The 17,935-nt window shown below is 40.3% G+C and overlaps 1 protein-coding gene across 2 annotated transcripts in view; it reads left to right on the forward strand.

Annotated features, from left to right (window-relative positions):
* The window catches only part of CSNK2A1 (casein kinase 2 alpha 1), a 77,968-nt gene that overhangs the window by 15,196 nt on the left and 44,837 nt on the right, over positions 1-17,935 (forward strand). The window contains exon 1 of one of the 2 annotated variants that reach the window (XM_074406358.1): positions 711-10,898. The exons of the other annotated variant lie outside the window; for it this stretch is intronic. The gene's annotated coding sequence lies outside the window, so the exon portion shown is untranslated. Of the gene's footprint in view, positions 1-710; positions 10,899-17,935 lie in introns of those variants that run through there. 2 annotated transcript variants of the gene reach the window in all.

Consider the following 17,935-nt stretch of genomic DNA (forward strand, 5'->3'; position numbering starts at 1 on the left):
AAACCCGATTATCATCAGTTGGAACACAGTTTCTGTTCATGTCATCCACCTACAAACTGAATGCCTTTTCCATCTTTTTTTTTCCCCCTGCATGAAGGTTTCGTAAAGCCTTTTCCATCTTAACTAAGCATTTATCACATACTGTAGTCATAACTGTTGTCGTTTGAGGTATGATAGCAAAACAAGCATGGATTTATTTTTCCCTGTTCACATTATCACGGACAGAATATTTGTTCTTGCCATAGATCTTAGCAATTTCCGCATATGATTTTTTTTTTCCATATTAAGTCAAGAACTTTACCTTTTTACTTAAAGGAAGCATTTTACAGCTTCACATTGGCATTTTCAGATTCTCAGCGTCGCTACTCTTGTACTTCGGGGCATTTCTTAAGTAAAATGAGGGTAACTTGAAGACAAGCACTGCAATACTGCAACATTCGAGTGACCAAGAAGGCTACCAAGTGACTAATGAGCAGGTGGCATATACAGCTGGACAAAGGGATGATTCATTTCCAGGCGGGATGGTACTAGATGGTGCGAAATTTCATCACATTACTCAGAACCGTATACGGTTTAAAACATGGCTGGTGCAATGGCTCATGCCTGTATCCCCAGCACTTTGGGAGGGTAAGGTGGGAAGATTGCTTGAGCCCAGGAGTTCAGGACCTGCCCGGGCAACATAGAAGCCCTTTTTTTTTTTTTTTTTGAGACAGAGTCTCACTCTGTCACCTGGACTGGAGTGCAGTGGCACGATCTTAGTTCACTGCAGCCTCCACCTCCCAGGTACAAGCTATTCTCCTGCCTGAGGCTCCCAAGCAGCTGGGACTGCAGGCTGCCACCATGCCCAGCTAATTTTTTGTATTTTTGGTAGAGACGGGGTTTCACTGTGTTAGCCAGGATAGTCTCTATGTCCTGACCTTGTGATCCACCTGCCTCAAAAAGTGCTGGGATTACAGTCATGAGCCACAGCACCTGGCCTAAGAAACTTTATTTCAAAAAAAAAAAAAAAAAAATTAGCCGAGAGTGGTGGTACATGCCTATGGTCCCAGCTACCAGAGAGGCTGAGATGGGAGATAGAGGCTGCTACAGTGAGCCACAGTTGTACCACTGCACTCCAGCCTAGGTGACAGAGTGAAACTCTGTCTCTAAAAGCAAAATAAAAAAATAAAACTTACGAATTGTTTATTTCTGGAATTTTTCATTTAATATTTTCCGACTGCAGTTGACTGTGGGTAACTGAAACTGTGGGTATGGGGATTGGCTGTGTTTGTGGTCACCAGTGTACAGTCCCTTGCTGTAGAACAGTAAAACAGGCTGTGAATCTAGACAAATGTTTTCCATCACTACCTCCGACATTGGGAAAGTTACGCAGTTTTGCCTTCTGTAAAATGAGAAAGACACTACTTAGGTCATGGACTTACTGGTTTAAAAGTGATATATCTGGCTGGGCATAGTGGCTCATGTGTCTGTATTCCCAGCACCTTGGGAGGCCAAGGTAGGAGGATTACTTGAGCTTAGGACTTCCAGACCAGCTTGGATAACATAACAAGACCTTATCTCAGCAAAAGAAAAAAGAGAAAGAAAGGAATAAATAAATAAATTTAATTACCAGGGCACAGTGGTGTATTCCTTTGGTCCCAGCTACAAAGGAAGCTGAGACAAGAGGATTGCTTGAGCCTGGGAGGTCAAGGCTGCAGTGAGCTATGTTTGCGTCACTGCATTTCAGCCTGAGTGACAGAGTAAGACCCTATTACAAAAAGAAAAAAAAAAAGATAAATCCCAAGAATCAGTGACTGACATAGCATTCATATAATATCTTTAGAACTGAAAGATAACCCATGTTTACTGCCCTTGGTTACAGCCTATTGTATTCTTGTCAGTTTAATGACAACCTACCTTATTAGCTATTGGTTATTAATTACCTACAGAGATGATTTTGTTTTCTATGTAACCTACCTCCATGACAGTAAAGAAAGGAGTGGAGGAAGGGTGACAATCCTTGTATTCTGCAATCCTTATTTTCTCACTTTAATCAGGTAGGTTAAATGGCATACCCAACATCAGATGTAGGTTTTAGGGGTTGTAGTGTACTTATTCTTTCTGCAACCTTGTGATGCCTTTTAAATCCAAGATTCATTCAGTAATGGAGTACTGAACTGTTTCTGTAGCTCTGTCAAGGCTTGTCAAGCAGTGCGTTCATCACATGGTAAACCATGCAGCCCAGAACTTCATAAAAGTTCCAAGAAATAACATTCGCCCATACTGACTAGTTTTACATCTGCTTAGTAAGTGATAAGTTTAAAAAGGATGGATGCAATACTATAGTTAAGACTGAGGAGCATTTAAAAAATCAACCACAGGCTGGCCACAGTGGCTTACGCCTGTAACCCCAGCACTTTGGGAGGCTGAAGCAGTCAGATCACCTGAGGTCAGGAGTTTGAGACAAGCCTGGGCAATGTGGTGAAACCCCCATCTCTACTAAAGATACAAAAATTAGCTGGGCATGGTGGTAAACGCCTGTAATCCCAGCTACTCAGGAGGCTGAGGCAGGAGAATCGCTTGAACCCAGGAGGTAGAGGTTACATTGAGCCAAGATAGCACCACTGCACCCCAGCCTGGATGATAGAGAGAGACTCTTTCTCAAAAACTAAAACAAACAAAACCACAGATCAAATGTCCGTCATAAAGCTAAATGTATTATATAGAAAGCCATACTTTTCTCAGCTTTGAACAAGAGTGGGCTCATATGCAGGCAAGGTTGATTTTTGCCAGAATATTGTCTGTTACTGTCTGGCTGTTCAGTTCAAACATTTGTGGTACACTTCACCATGCTAGTGACTATGATAAACACAGGGCATACACAAGAAAAATAAATCAAAGTCTAAGTACTTGAATTCATAAGCTGAGGAGAGAGATGTATGTAAACAAAACACATTCAGTGTGACAGTGTAAAAGAGTATATGGATGTGCTTTGGCCCTGTAGAGGAGGTACTTGGCCCATTTTGGAGAGGGATGGGAATGCTTATGCTTGCTGATTCTTGAAGGATGAGTAGTATTTCCCCTAGCAAGCTGTATTGGAAGGCATAATCAATGTGTAGAAGCACAGAGACCTGGAGAGGAGAGAGAAGCAAGTTCAGTCAGTTTAAACAAATGTTTTGAAAATGTTAAGCTGTGCAGTACAAAGAAATTAGGATAGAACAGGTTGAAACAATACTGATTGAATTTATTGGTCATGAGACTATTTATGGTTTTCATTTCTTGTGTCAGTTTTTGTTTTTTCTCCCTAAGAATAAGACTGGGATCTTGTATCAGTTTTGATAAATTATTTTTCTTCTGAGAATTATGGGCACAAAGTTGTTCATGATCTTGTCTTGTCTTTTTTTTTTGAGACAGAGCCTCACTCTGTCACCGAGGCTGGAGTACAGTGGCACGATCTTGGCTCACTACAGCCTCTGTTGCCTGGGTTCAAGCAATTCTCCTACCTCAACCTCCCGAGTAGCTGGGATTACAGGTACCTGCCCCCACGCCCGACTAATTTTTGTAGTTTTTAGCAGAGAGGGAATTCACCATCTTGTCCAGGCTGGTCTTGAACTCCTGACCTTGTGATCCACCTGCCTCAGCTTCCCAAAGTTCTGGGATTACAGGTGTGAGCCGTGGTGCCCGGCCAGTAGTGTCTTATCTTTTTACCATCTGTAGGATCTGTAGTGATGTATCATTTCCATTCTTGATATTGGACATTTACCCTAATTTCTTTTTTTTTTGAGACAAAGTCTTAATCTGTCACCCAAGCTAGAGTGCAGTGGTATGATCTCAGCTCACTGCAACCTCTGCCTCCTGGGTTCAAGTGATTCTTCTGTCTCAGCCTCTGGAGTAGCTGGGACTACAGGCGCATGCCACCGCACCTGGCTAATTTTTTATATTTTAAGTAGAGATGGAGTTTCATCATATTGGCCAGGCTGGTCTCAAACTCCTGAACTTGTGGTCTGCCCGCCTTGGCTTCCCAAAGTCCTGGAATTACAGGAGTGACCCACCACACCTGCCCACCCCCCACTTTTTTTTTTTAATCAGTCATGCTTATGCTGTGAATTTATTTCTTCCCTCCACCCCGCCCCAGGACGGGGCTTTTTTCTGTCGCCCCACCTAGAGTGTAGTGATGTGATATAGCTCACTACAACCTCTCAAACTCCTGGGCTCAAGCGATCATCCTGCCTTAACCTCCTGAGTAGCTGGCTGGGACTCAACTAATTTTTCCATTGTTTTTATTATTGTTAAAAACAATTTTTTTGAGATGGGGGGGTCTCACTGTATTGCCCAGGCTGATCTCAAACTCCTGGCGCTCAAGCAATCCTCCCACTTCAGCCTCCCAACGTGTTGGGATTACAGTCATGAGCCACCATGGCTGGCCTAATTTTTAAATTATTTTTGTAGAGAATAGGGGTTCCACTCTGTTGCCCAGGCTGGTCTCAAACTCCTGGCCTCAAGCAATCCTCTGCTTTGGCCTTCCAAAGTGCTGGGATCACAGGAATGAGACACCGGACTCACTCAGCATGAGTCTTTTTAGACTCAGTTGGTTTTGTTGATCCTCTTTGTTTCATATTTCTTTGATTGCTGCTTTTCACTTTTTTTTCTTCTACTTTTTCTGGGCTTTTCTTTTAAAATTTATTGAGATGTGAAAGTTCTTAATTTTTAACTTGCTTTTCTAAGTTCAAGTTTATGAATTTTTATTTTTGAATCAGGGCCTTGCTGTGTCACCCAGGCTGGAGTGCTGGCATGATAATGGCTCACTGCAGCCTCCACCTCCTAGGCTCAAGTGATCCTCCCATCTCAGATTCCTGAGTAGTTGGGGCTACAGGCGCAGGCCACCACACCTGGCTTTTTTTTTTTTTTTTTTTTATAATAATTTTATTTTTAAATTAAAAAAAAATAGAGACAGGGTCTTGCTTTGTTGCCCAGGCTGTTCTCCAAACTCTTGAACTCAAGCAGTCCGTCCCCGCTTGGCTTCTCAGCCTCCCAAAGTGTTGGGATTACATCAACCACCATGCCCAGCCTAATTTTTTTAATTTTTATTTTTGTAGAGATGAGGTCTCACCATGTTGCCCAGGCTGGTCTCAAACTCCGAGGTTCAAGTGATCCACTCACCTCAGCCTCCCAGAGTGCTGGGATTGCAGGCACGAGCAACTGCGCCTGGCCTAAGTTGATAAATTTCTAAGTCCTGCTTTAATTGTGTTCTACATGTTTTGATATGTAGTATTTTTATGAACAAACGATCTGTAACCTATGTTTTATTTTATTTAAAATTATTTGAAATTGATTGCTGGATTGATTGATTTTAAGAGAGGGTCTCTCTATCAGTCACGTTGTAGTACAGTGCTGTGATCATAGCTCATTGAAGCCTCAAATTCCTGGGTTCATGTGATCTCCTACTTCAGCCTTCTGAGTAACTAGGACCACATGTGCATGCACCACGCTTAGCTAACTTTTAAAATTTTCTGTAGAGACAGTAATCTTGCTGTATTGCCCAAGCTGGTCTCAAACTCCTGGCCTGATCCTGGCCTGAAGCCATTATTCCTCTTCAGCCTCCCAAAGTGCATGGACTTAGAGCCCTGAGCTACTGTGCCTAGCTCTTAATTTCTAATTGATACATAATTGTATATATTTATGGGATATATTGTAATGTTTCAATGTATGTATACATTGTGTATATATATATATATATATATCCCATGTTCTAGATTTTTTTTTTTTTGAAGTGGAGTCTCTGTCACCCACACTGGAGTGCTCACTGCAACCTCTACCTCCTGGGTTCAAGCAGTTCTCTAGCCTTAGCTTCCCAAGTAGCTGGGGTTATAGGCACCTGTCACCATACCCTGCTAATTTTTTTTTTTTTTGGTCTGTTTTAGTAGAGATGGGGTTTTGCCATGTGGGACAGGCTGGTCTCAAACTCCTGATCTCAAGTGATCCACCCACCTCAGCCTCCCAAAGTGCTGGGATTACAGACGTGAGCCACAACACCTGGCCTATATGTATCTCTCTCATTCATTCATTCATTCATTCATTCATTCATTCATTTGAAGGAGTCTCATTGTCGCCCAGACTGGAGTGCAGTGGCACTATCTCACTATAACCTTCGCCTCACTGGTTCAAAGGATTTTCCTGCCACAGCCTCTAGAGTAACTGGGACTACAGGCATGTACCACCACACCCAGCTAATTTTTGTATTTTTAATAGAGATAGGTTTCTCTGTGTTGGCCATGGTGGTCTTGAACTCCTGACCTCAGGTGATCTGCCCACCCTGGCTTCCCAAAGTGCTGGGATTACAGGCGTGAGCAGCCACACCCGGCCTAGATGTATCTCTTTTAGACAGCATGTGATAGAATGTTTTTTTCAAAGTAATATACAGTAAAATTGACTCCTTTTTGTGTATACTGTTCTATGAATTTTAATACGTAGATTCAAGAAACTACCATCACAACTGGGACATAAAACAATTATATCACCTTCTGTATGTTACCCTTGGTAACACACCCAGCCTCCCACCCCTTATCTCTAGCAACCACTGCTCTGTTCTGGGTTACTATAGTTTTATCTTTTCATGAATGTCATATAAATGAAATCAAACATTATGTAATATTTTGAGACTGGCTTATTTCATTCAGCATACTGCCTCTGAGATTCATCAAAGTTATTGTGTGTATAAATGGTTAGTTCCTTTTTATTACTGAGTAGTATTCCGTTTATGGATAGATCACAGTTATTTTTATCCATTCACTCCTTGAAGGACATTTTAGTTTCCATTCTTTGATGATTATGAATAGAGCTGCTGTGAACATAACATAGGCTTTTGCGAACATAAGTTTTCATTTTTCTAGGGTAAATAACTGAATTGGATTGCTGGGTCATATGAAAAATATATGTTTAACTTATTTATAAAGAAGTTGCCAAACCATTTTCTAGAATGGCTATACAGTACTGTTTTGCATTCACACTGGCATTGTATGAGTTTCAGTTTTTCCTCACTTTCTCTAGCATCTCATCCTCTTTAGCATTACAAGTTAAATATTGGCAGTATATTTATTTTAATATTTGGCAGTATATTTAATTACTTTAACATTTAATATATTTTAATTATTGGCAGTATATTTAATATATTTTAATATTTAAATACTGGCAATATTTAACTTGTAATGTTGAAATAAATTTTAGGTCTACAGAAGTTATAGAAGCTTCATATGTGCTTCCCTGAATATCTCCTAATGTTATCATCTTGCTATAACTGTGATATATTATCAAAACTAAGAAATTGGACCAGGCACGGTGGCTCACACCTGTTATCCCAGTAACTCTGGAGGCCCTGGTGGGAAAGGTTGTTTGAGGCTAGGAGTTTGAGACCAGCCTGGGCAATGTAGCAAGACCCCATCTCTATGAAAAATTAAAGTTAAGTGGATATGGTGGTATATGCCTGTAGTCCTAGCTACTTAGGAGACCGAGGCAGAAGGATTGCTCAAGCCCAGGAGTTCAAGGCTGCCATGAACTAGGAGAGTTAGGATCACACCATTGCACTCCAGCCTGGGTGACAGAGTGAGACCCCCTCTCTAAAATAAATAAATAAATTAAATAATTAAACTAAGAAATTAATATTGGTATAATGCTATTAACAAAACTACAGGCTTTATTTGGATTTTACCAGTTATATCCTTTTTCTGTTCAAGGAGCCAGTCCAGGATACCACATTAATTTAGTCTTTATGTCTCCTTAATATCCTCCAGTCTGTGAAGCTTCTCAGTCTGTCTTTAATTTTCATTACTTGAAAACTTTTGAAGAAGACTGGTGATAATATTTTATAGGATGTCCTTCAATATAGGTTCGACTGATGTTTTCTCAAGATTAAATTGTGGTTATGGATTTTTGAGACTACCACAGAGGTGAAGGGCCCTTCTCATCACATTCTATCAGGGGCATATGATGTCAAAGTGACTTAGCACTAGTGATATATTTCAGTTAAGTCTGCCAGGTTTTTCTACTTTAGAGTTGCTATTTCTCCCTTTCCAAGCCCGCTGGACTTAGGAATGCCCTTGTAATGAATAAGCATGGGAAGGGAGAAATTTAGGCTCTCTTTCCATGCTTATTTCCTTTTCTAGAAGAAAGAAAATTGAGCTCCACCTCCTCAAGGGAGGCATATCAAATATTTTGTGAATATATTTTAAAACCACCATAGTGATAAATATCCTAGAGGATTACTTTGAGGCTATACAAGTATCCTGTTTCTCTTAAAAGCTTTACTCATTCATTTTAGCATCTATCTGTAGATCTTGCCTGTAGGAATTACTGTGTTGATCTAATAGTAGTCTAGCATTTCTTTCTTGCTACATGTATTAGTTGGAATTCTTATGTAAGGAATTTTTTTTTTTTTTTTTTGAGACGGAGTTTTGCTCTTGTTACCCAGGCTGGAGTGCAATGGCACGATCTCGGCTCACCGCAACCTCTGCCTCCTGGGTTCAGGCAATTCTCCTGCCCCAGCCTCCTGAGTAGCTGGGATTACAGGCACGCGCCACCATGCCCAGCCAATTTTTTGTATTTTTTAGTAGAGACGGGGTTTCACCATGTTGACCACGATGGTCTCGATCTCTCGACCTCGTGATCCACCCGCCTCGGCCTCCCAAAGTGCTGGGATTACAGGCTTGAGCCACCGCGCCCGGCTCTTATGTAAGGAATTTTTAAAAATTTATTTACATAGTGTGAATACATGGATATTTTATTGCTTAGAGTTATAATTTGGTACTCATTATTTTGTTCAGATTGTTCCAGCTTTAGCCATTGAAGCTCCTTCAAGTTGGCTCCCATGTCTCTTCAACTGTAAGACTTACCAAGCTAGGCCAAGCATGGTGGCTCATGCCTTTTATCCCAGCACTGTGGGAGGCTGAGGTGGGAGGATTGCTTGAGCCCAAGAGTTTGAGACCAGCCTGGGCAACATAGCCAGACCTCGTCTATACTAAAAATAAAAAAATTAGCTAGGTGTGGTAGTGCACACCTGTAGGTCCCAGCTACCCAGGAGGCTGAGGTGGAAAGATCACTTGAGCCCTGATAGTCATGATTGAGCCACTGTACCCCATCCTGGGCAACAGAGCAAGACGCTGTCTCAAAAAAAAAAAAAAAAAAAAATTTCCAGGCCATCTTGTATTTTTTCTACCCCAATCCTAGAATGAGCCATTTCTTTAAAGAGCCTTCATTCCTTTTATTGGAGAATAACATTTAGAAACTAAGGAAACTAGGTCTTCTCATGGCTACTCAGTGTCACTGTTTTTAGGTACTCAGCAGACAGAGCTGGGAATTTGCATCAAGTAATGTTCATGCTAGGGTGTACTGTTCACGCTATAGTGTACAATTCTGTGGGTTTTGACAAAATCATCTCTACTGTACAGAAGAGTTTAATTGCCATGGGGCAGTCACCCATCATCTGGTCTCCATCTCTGTGATTTTGCCTTTTCCAGACTGTCATGTAAATCAGTGATCCCCAACCTTCTTGGCACCAGGGACCAGTTTCACAACTGGACAGGGGTTGGGGGTGGTTTGGGGATGATTTCAAGCATGTTACATTTATTGTGCACTTTATTTCTATTACATTGTATTATGTAATGGAATAACTATACAACTCACCCTAATGTAGAATTCCCATCCGGAGGTGATGGGAGACAGTGACAGATCATCAGGCATTAGATTCTCATAAGGAGCACAAAACGTAGATCCCTCAAATGTGCAGTTCACAATAGGGTTCTCCTATGAGAATCTCATGTCATTGCTGATCGGACAGAAGGCAGAGCTCAGGTGGTAATGTGAGTGGCTCTCCCGCTGCTCACCTCCTGCTGTGTGGCCCACTTCCTAATAGGTCACAAACCGGTACAGGCCTGTTAGAAACCCCTGATATAAATGGAACCCCTGATGTAAATGGAAGTATACAATATGTAGCCTTTTGTTTCTTGCTTCTTCACTTTAAGATTCACCATGTTGGTCAGGTGTCACAACTCACACCTGTAATCCTAGCATTTTGGGAGGCTGAAGCCAAAAGATTGCTTGAGATCAGGAGTTTGAGACCAGCCTGGGCAACAAAGCAATACTCTATCTCTACCAAAAAAAGAAAAAAGTTATATCCATTTTGTTGCACAAATCAGTAGTTTGTTCCTTTTGATTGCTGAGCATCCCGTGGCAAACCATTTGTTTGTTCATGTACCTGTTGGACACCTTGGTTGTTTCTGTTTTTTCATAATTACGGATAAAGCTACCTTAAATATTTGTGTGAAGGTTTTTGTGTAGATAAAAGTTTCTCTTTAGTAAATGCCTAGGAGTAGGAATGCTGGTTGTATGATTAAGTACATATTTAACTGTATAAGAAACTGCCAGACTATTTTCCAAAACTATTTTGCATTCCCATCAAGAATGAACTAGTTACTGTTATTCTGCATCCACACCAGCTTTTGGTATTGTCAGTTTTGTTTCTTGTTTTTTGTTTTTTGTTTTTTGTTTTTTTAATTTTAGCTATTTTAATAGATCTGTAGTGGTAGTGGTATGATTTAATTTCATTTTCCCTGCTGTCTAGCTGTGTTGGGTATCTTTTAATATACTTATCTGTGTATCTTCTTTTATGGTGTGTTTGTTCACATCTTTTGCCCATTTTTAAATTGAGTTGTTATTGAGTTCTTTATATGTTACAGATACAAGTTCGTTATTCAGATTTGTGATTTGTAAATATATTCTTCTTGTCTCTGGCTTATTTTCTTAATAGTGTCGTTCACAGAGCAGAAATACTTTAATGTTGATGAAGTTCAGTTTATCAGTTTTACAGCCCATGCTTTTAATACCATGTCTTCAAACTCTGCCTGGTTGCAAACCCTGGCTGCAAGAAGGTTTGATAGTTTTACATTTATATGTTTCCTCCCGAGATGGGGTCTTGTCTTGTCACCCAGGCCGGGATTATACAGGTATGAGCTACCTACCACATCTGGCCCAAGTTTTACATTTGTGTCTGTGATTCATTATGAATTATCTTTTATATAAGGTATGAGATTTAGGTTGAAGTTTATTATTTTGCATATTGATCTCCAAGTCTTCCAAAGTCATTTGTTGAAAAGATTGCTTTGCCTGTAATCCCAGCACTTCCGGAGACCAAGGTGAACGAATCAGTTGTGCTCAGAAATTTGAGACCACCTGATCATTATGGTGAAACCTTGTCTCTACTAAAATACAAAAATTAGCTGAGCATGGTGGGCCCCAGTGGCTCACACCCGTAATCCCAGCACTTTGGGAGGCCGAGGCAGATCACAAGTCAGGAGATCGAGACCGTCCTGGCTAACATGGTGAAACCTCATCTGTTCTAAAACACAAAAAATTAGCCAGGTATGGTAGTGCACACCCGTCATCTCAGCTACTCAGGAGGTGGAGGCAGGGGAATCACTTGAACCCAGGAGGCAGAGATTGCAGTAAGCCAAGGTCGTGCCACTACACTCCATCCTGGCTACAGAATGAGACTCCATCTCAAAAAAACAAAAAAACTGGGCATGGTGACACACACCTGTGGTCCTGTCTACTCAGGAGAGTGAGGCAGGAGGCAGGAGACTAACTTGAACCCAGGAGGAAGAGGTTACAGTGAGTGACACTGTACTCCAGCCTGGGTGACAGTGGCAGACCCTGTCTTGAAAACAAATGTATATGTATGTATCTATCTATCTACAGCTAGCGCTTGACTTACGACCACGATTGGTTCCGACAGGCCGGTCGTAACACGATTTGGTTGTAAGTTGAATAGGCTATATGTACAGTACTGTGAAATGATCTTATAAAAATCTTTAAGTCATATTTTGTCATTATTTTCTTTCATTGTTATATATCATAATTTTCTTTGTTCATTTTTTGCCATTTGTATCATCTCTACACCGTTTTGTTTCTTATTTTTACATTCGTCAGGTTTAAGTAAAACACTGCATTACCAGTACAACTGGTTTAATATTTGCAAAACATACAAAATTACAAAATACAGGTGCATACAAAAATACAAAATACAGGTGTAAAAATTACCATAGGAAACATTCTCCATTTCGTGGATGGGCCCACTTCCTTGCTTTGTTATAACTGTTGATTGCCTGGGTGCAGAACCTTTCACAGCTTCATGAATACTTTCTTTATCTTTCAAAATCCTCGACACAGTTGAGTGTGATAACTTCGTATCACATGCTATCACATTCACTTTCTTTCCTTCTTCGTTCTGCTTAATTACCTTCATTTTCGTGTCAAGATCAATGGCCTTTCTTTCCTTCTTGGCAGGCTGAGGTGTAGACAAAGACAATTTCCTCTTGGTAGACATCTTGGGAGGGTTTTGATGAAAAATATCCAAGGCACAAAACACAAATTGCTGTACTGAGTCTGGGATAACAATTGAAATGCTGCATGTGGAGATGGTAGTACTGCTGGAAGCTGGTCCGCACTGTCGTACGCCCATCTGGGCAATGTGTGCGCTGCCAGACGCGGAGCAGTCGTGGCTAGCGATAGTGGTTGTAAAGTCAAATGGTCGTAAGTTGCATAGGTCGTAAGTTGATCAATACCTGTATATATATATCTATATATTTCCTTTCTGCATTGAACTGCATTTGTACCTTTGTCAAAAATTAATTGACCATATTTGTGTGGGTGTATTTCTGTTCTCTTTATTCTGTTCCCTTGATCTATGCTTTATCCTTTTGCCACTGTTTTGACAACTATAGCTTTGTAGTGAGTTTAAAATTAGATAATATAATTCTTCCAGCTTTATTATTTTTCAGAATTGTTTGGATTATTCTGGTTCATTTGGATTTCTTTTTTAATCCAGTCTGATTGTCTTTTACCTGGATAATTTATTCCACTTATATATATTTAATATAATTAATTATATTCGGATTTAACTTTTTTTCCTATGTTTCTTATGTTCTAGATATTTTTCTTCTCCCTTCTTACCATTCTTTTGGGTTCTTTTTATGATTTCACTTTATTCCCTCTTTCTGGTATGGAAATACATGCTATTTTTATTCTGTAATTAGTTGGCATTGTACATGTTGTGACTTGCAGCTACAACTTACCAAAGCCTGATATTATAACTTTTCATATAATATGAACCTCTTTTCATAGAATAAAAGAACTTTAGAAAGAAGGCTTTGACCATTTCCTCAATATATTATGTTTTTATTGTGATGTATCATATTTTTTAAAGCTCCTCAAAGTATTGTTATTCTTTTGTATAATCAATGTTTGTTTGGAGTTGTCTGTAGATTTTCCTCTTTTATTTTTTTTATTTACTCTTTCAATTCAGACCTTAATGGATTATTTTTCTTCTTTCCTTAGCAACATTTGCTTGATAACAGAATTTTAATTGGGCAGTTGTTTTTTTTTTTTTTTTTTTTTTTTTTTTTAAGCACACTGCAGGTATTAAACTAGCTTGGCTTCATTGTTTGTTTTGAAAAATTAGCTGTTCTAATGCTCCTTTTTGACTATAATCTGCCTTTTTCTCCACTTACTTTTTAGGTTTATCTTTGTTTTGTTTTGTTTTGTTTGAGACAAGATCCTGCTATTTTGCTTAGGCTGGTCTCCAATCCCTGGCCTCAAGCAATCCTCTTGCATCAGCCTCCCAAACAGCTGGGACTACCCAACTCATTTTTGTTTTTTTCCTGCTGTTTTGTGATTATATGTTTAGCTTTGGATTTCTTTTTATTGATCTTGTTTGGAAATTGTTTGCTTCTGGAATTTGATTGTGTCTAATTGTTTCTGGGATATTTTCAGCTGTCTTCAGTTATTCTCTTTACCCCATTCTTTCCTTTTCTGTTAGAACTATTTAAAAGTATATCAAACTGGCCAGGTGCAGTGGCTCGTACCTGTAATGGCAACACTTTGGGAGGCCAAGATAGGCGGATCACTTGAAGTCAGGAATTCAAGACCAGCCCTGCCAACATGGCAAAACTGCATCTCTACTAAAAATGCAAAAATTGCCCAGGCATGGTGGCGCATACCTGTAGTCCCAGCCACTCTGGAGGCTGAGGCAGGAGAATCACTTGAACCCAGGAGGCAGAGGTTGCAGTGAACTGAGATCCTGTCACTGCATTCCAGTCTGGATGACAGAGTGAGACTTGTTGCATAGGTACACACGTGCCATGGTGGTTTGCTGTCTCCATCTCCCCTGTCATCTACGTCAGGCATTTCTCCCAGTGTTACCCTCCCTAACCTCCCTGCCCCCACTCTCCTCCTTTAGCCCTCCACCCCCAAACATACCCCAGTGTATGATGTTCCCCTCCCTGTGCCCATGTGTTCTCATTGTTCAACACCCAGCTATGAGTAAGAACATGCAGTGTTGGTTTTCTTTTCTTGTGTCAGTTCACTGAGAATGATGGTTTCCAGATTCATCCATGTCCCTACAAAGGGCACAAACTCATTTTTTATGGCTGCATAGTATTCTGTGGTGTATAGGTGCCACATTTTCTTTGTCCATTCTATCATTGATGGGCATTCAGGTTGGTTCCATGTCTTTGCTGTTACAGACAGTGCCTCAGTGAACATACATGTGCATTTGTCTTTTTTTTTTTTTTTTTTTTTTTGAGACGGAGTTTCGCTCTTGTTGCCCAGGCTGGAGTGCAATGGCGTGATCTCGGCTCACCGCAACCTCCACCTCCCGGGCTCAGGCAATTCTCCTGCCTCAGCCTCCTGAGTAGCTGGGATTACAGGCACGTGCCACCATGCCCAGCTAATTTTTTGTATTTTTAGTAGAGACGGGGTTTCACCATGTTGACCAGGATGGTCTCGATCTCTCGACCTCGTGATCCACCCGCCTCGGCCTCCCAAAATGCTGGGATTACAGGCTTGAGCCACCGCGCCCGGCTACATTTGTCTTTATAATAGAATTATTTATAATCCTTTGGGTATATACCCAGTAATGGGATTGCTGGGTCAAATGGAATTTCTTTTTCTAGATCCTTGAGGTATCGCCACATTGTCTTCCACAATGGTTGAACTAATTAACAATCCCACCAACAGTGTAGAAGTTTTCCTATTTCTCTACATCCTCTCCAGCATCTGTTGTCTCCAGATTTTTTTATTCTAACCTGCATGAGATGGTATCTCAATGTGGTTTTGACTTGCATTTCTCTAAATACAGTGGTGATGAGCATTTTTTCATGATTCGTGACCTCATATATGTCTTCTTCTGAAAAGTGTCTGTTCATATCCTTCACCCACTTTTGAATGCGTTTTTTTCTTGTTAATAATCTGTTTTAGTTCTTTGTAGACTCTGGATATTAGCCCTTTGTCAGGTGGGTAGATTGCAAAAATTTTTTCCCATTCTGTTGGTTGCCAGTTCACTCTAATGATTGTTTCTTTTGCTGTACAGCAGCTCTTAAGTTTAATTAGATCCCATTTGTGTATTTCAGCTTTCATTGCCATTGCTTTTGGTGTTTTAGTCATGAAGTCTTTGCCTTTGCCTATGTCCTGAATGGTTTTGCCTAGGTTTTCTTCCAGGGTTTTTATGGTGTTAGGTCTTATGTTTAAATCTTCAATCCATCTGGAGTTAATTGTAGTGTAATGTGTCAGGAAGGGGTCCAGTTTCTGCTTTCTGAAAATGGCTAGCCAATTTTCCCAACACCATTTATTAAACAGGGAATTCTTTCCCCATTGCTTGTTTTTGTCAGGTTTGTCAAAGATCTGATGGTTGTATATGTGTGGCATTGCTTCCAAGGCCTCTGTTCTGTTCCATTGGTCTATAGCTCTGTTTTGGTACCAGTATCATGCTGTTTTAATAACTGTAGCCTTGTAGTATAGTTTGAAGTCAGACAGTGTGATGCTTCCAGCTTTGTTGTTTTTACTTAGGATTGTCTTGGCTATGTGGGCTCTCTTTTGGTTCCATATGAAGTTTTAAGTGTTTTTTCCAGTTCTGTGAAGAAGGTTAATGGGGATAGCGTTGAATCTATAAATTACTTTGGGCAGTATGGCCACTTTCACAATACTGATTCTTCCTAACCATGAGCATGGAATGTTTTTCTGTTTGTGTCCTCTCTTATTTCCTTGATCACTGGTTTGTAGTTTTCTTGAAGTGGTCCTTTATATCCTTTGTTAGTTGGATTCCTAGGTATTTTCTCTTCATAGCAATTGTGAATGGGTGTTTGCTCTTGATTTGGTTGTTTGTTATTGGTGTATATGAATGCTTGTGATTTCTGCACATTGATTTTGTATCCTGAGACTTTGCTAAGTTGCTTCAGTTTAAAGGAGATTTTGGGCTGAGACAATGGGGCCTTTTAAATATACAATCATGTCATCTGCAGTTAGAGACAATTTGACTTCCTTTTTTCCTAATTGAATACCCTTTATTTCATTTTCTTGCCTGATTGCTCTGGCTAGAACTTCCAGTACTATATTAAATAGGAGTGGTGAGAGAGGGCATCCTTGTCTAGTGCCAGATTTCAAAGGGAATTCTTCCAGTTTTTGCCCATTCAGTGTGATATTGGCTGTGGGTTTGTCATAAATAGCTTTTATTATTTTGCAATACACTTCATTGATACCTAGTTTATTGAGGGTTTTTAGCATTAAGGAGCTGTTGAATTTTGTCAGAGGCCTTCTCTGCATCTCTTGAGATAATCATGTAGTTTTTGTCTTTGGTTCTGTTTATGTGATGGATTACATATATAGACTTGCATATGTTGAACTAGCCTTGCATCCCCAGGGTGAAGCCTACTTGATCATGATGGATAAACTTTTTGATGGGCTGTTGCATTTGGCTTGCCTGTATTTTATTGAAGATTTTTGCGTCTATGTTCATCATTGGTATTGGCCTGAAATTTAGTTTTTTAGTTTAGTCTCTGCTGGGTTTTGCTATCAGGATAATGTTGGTCTCATAAAATGAGTTGGGGGGGATTCCCTTTTTTTGTATTTGTTTAGAATAGTTTCAGAATGGGCCGGGCGCGGTGGCTCAAGCCTGTAATCCCAGCACTTTGGGAGGCCGAGGCGGGTGGATCACGAGGTTGAGAGATCAAGACCATCCTGGTCAACATGGTGAAACCCCGTCTCTACTAAAAAATACAAAAAACTAGCTGGGTGTGGTGGCGTGTGCCTGTAATCCCAGCTACTCAGGAGGCTGAGGCAGGAGAATTGCCTGAGCCCAGGAGGCGGAGGTTGCGGTGAGCCGAGATCGCGCCATTGCACTCCAGCCTGGGTAACAAGGGCGAAACTCCGTCTCAAAAAAAAAAAAAAAAAAAAAAGAATAGTTTCAGAATGAATGGTACCACTCCTCTTTGTACGTCTGGTAGAATTCGGCTGTGAACCCATCTGGACCTGGACTTTTTTTTGGTGGGTAGGCTATTCATTGCTACCTCAACTTCAGCCCTGGTTACTGATCTATTCAGGGTTTCAACTTCTTCCTGGTTTAATCTTGGGTGGGTGCAAGTGTCCAGGAGTTTATCCATTTCTTCCGTATTTACTCATTTATGTGCATAGAGTTGTTTGTAGTAATCTCTGATGGTAGTTTGTATTTCTTTGGAATCAGTGGTGATTATCCCCTTTATCATTTTTTGTTGCATCTATTTGATTCTTCTCTCTCTTCTTTTTTATTAGTCTGGCTAGCAGACTTTCTATTTTGTTGATCTTTTCCAAAAACAGCTCCTGGATTTACTGATTTTTTGAAGAGTTTTTTTTGTATCTCTGTCTCCTTCAGTTCTGCTCTGATGTTAGTTATTTCTTGTCTTCTGCTAGCTTTTGAGTTTTTTTGATCTTGCTTCTCTAGCTCTTTCAATTTTGACGATACGGTGTCAATTTTAGATCTTTCCTCACTTCTCATGTGGGCTTTTATTGCTATAAATTTCCCTCTAGACACTGCCTTAAATGTGTCACAGAAATTCTGGTATGTTGTGTCTCCATTCTCATTGGTTTCGAAGAACATCTT

Source organism: Saimiri boliviensis, chromosome 9 (genome assembly GCF_048565385.1).
Source record: "Saimiri boliviensis isolate mSaiBol1 chromosome 9, mSaiBol1.pri, whole genome shotgun sequence".
Classification (NCBI taxonomy): Eukaryota; Metazoa; Chordata; class Mammalia; order Primates; family Cebidae; genus Saimiri; species Saimiri boliviensis.